Below are 1,765 nucleotides of genomic sequence, written 5' to 3' on the forward strand. Positions count from 1 at the left end.
TGCGGGACTGTCGGTTTATTTTTTGCAGGAACAGAGTGGCGTTACTGAGATGTCCCGTTCCGCCCACGGCGCAGACGACTTTGGCGCAAACGTAGTGCGCAAAAGCCATAGTAGCGAAAACGCAACCGCACACGACGCGAATAAAAGGTTTTTGGTTTCCGAAGTGCCAGTAAAAAACCTCTTAGTGTTCAAACAACATTTTTTTTAAAAAACAAGTTTATTTTTAAGAAAGCGCCTCTTAAGCACGAAACGTTGGCTTCTGTTGTCTGAAATATTTGGCCAATAGGAGAGCAAGCCATCGCTTATTTTGGGCAAACTTAGATTTACATGCTTTTCTGCTCATTTGTTGCAATTCATAGACAGGATATTGAATGTTAGGGCAATCTTAATTATAGAAGGTTTGTTTTTTCATTATTTTTTGGCCAAAAGTTGTGGTCTGTCTGTCTGACGCTGTAGCCAGGAAGAAAGAAAAGGAAAATGCACAGGCCTGCTCACTGGCTCAAGCCGAGCCACAATCGCTACCACGTGCAGATAGTAGGAGAGTTGAAAGATGGGATAGAAAGACAGGATAGTAAAGACGCGCTAAAGACAAGGCCGATCCCGGAGGTAGTGCAATACCGGGCCAACCGGTGGCGGAAGTGAAGCAGCCTTCAAAATCTCCGCCACATTTCCAAAAATAAGTCCAATTGGACCAGTAACAGATACTCTACGGAGTCCGGAGAGTCGGTAGGTCTCCACTCCATGATGCTTAGAGTGCCCATGGTGGCTGAGGTGGTCTCGACGAAGCTCCATGCAAACTCCCATAAAAGGGACGCCAGCTTTGACTCTACTTAATAGTAAGAAACTCTGATGGGCATCACCTGCCAGAGCCATTCTCGGGATATTTCTCTCACAATGCCGACCCTGACAACGCCGACGCCTGATTTTTTTTTTACAGGGACGCCTTTAACGCTATCTCTTTAAAATCAAGCGAATTTAGGGTGAAATAACAGAGTGAACTTCCCACGTCGCAACTTTGCGTTTCTTATGGGCGCGACATTTTGCACCCAAGACCGCGTGGAAGTCATCAGCAGTTCATGTCTTCCTCATGAGCTCTTCGTCATGAGCGCCAGGACGCGCGTGGGAAATGCAGCCCCTGCCTCAGCCCCTGCCTCTCCGAACTGCGGTTGAGAGAACGCGTGCATCGGCTTGATTTGTGGACTCGTATAAACGAGAATAGCTTCTGAGCCGCTCGCGAGCGCGGGACAAAGATACCGAGCTGTCAGCGGCGCTCCCCTCCGCGACGGAAGCACGTCGGCGGGGGGTGGGGGGGAGGGGGGTATTTAAGGCTCCGCCGAGGAAGAGCTGGGTGAGGGCAGTGGGGGATGACGTATCGCTTCACCCTCACGACACTTGCCGAGAGGAGGAGGATTGTTTACCGTTCTCGTGGTGCATCTTTCAGAACTCCTTGTGTGTGGGCTTTGTGTGCATCCTGCAGAGCGAAGCTTTAGGTAGTCTGAGAACAGATAAGAGAAGATCAAAGAGAAGGGGGGGGGGAGAAGGAATTTGCATGAAGTGAGGTTTGAGCATTGCGGCGTTTCCGTGTTGGTGACATCAGCATGTAAGGAGCGGTTGGTGCTTGTTGATGGTACCACCTGCGGCTTGCTTCAGATGAGAGGAAAAACAAAAAGGCAATCTGAAACTGGCAGACGGGAAAATATAAAATGCCGAGTGCAACAACATAGATACAATACGCAACACATATCAAAGGCGTAACACCAAAGCA

General features: G+C 49.2%; 1 pseudogene; it reads right to left on the minus strand.

Annotated features, from left to right (window-relative positions):
- Positions 1-584: 584 nt before the first annotated feature.
- Positions 585-728, minus strand: LOC144111527 (U2 spliceosomal RNA; annotated as a pseudogene).
- Between the last annotated feature and the right edge of the window lie 1,037 nt (positions 729-1,765).

Source organism: Amblyomma americanum, chromosome 11 (genome assembly GCF_052857255.1).
Source record: "Amblyomma americanum isolate KBUSLIRL-KWMA chromosome 11, ASM5285725v1, whole genome shotgun sequence".
NCBI classification, from domain to species: Eukaryota; Metazoa; Arthropoda; class Arachnida; order Ixodida; family Ixodidae; genus Amblyomma; species Amblyomma americanum.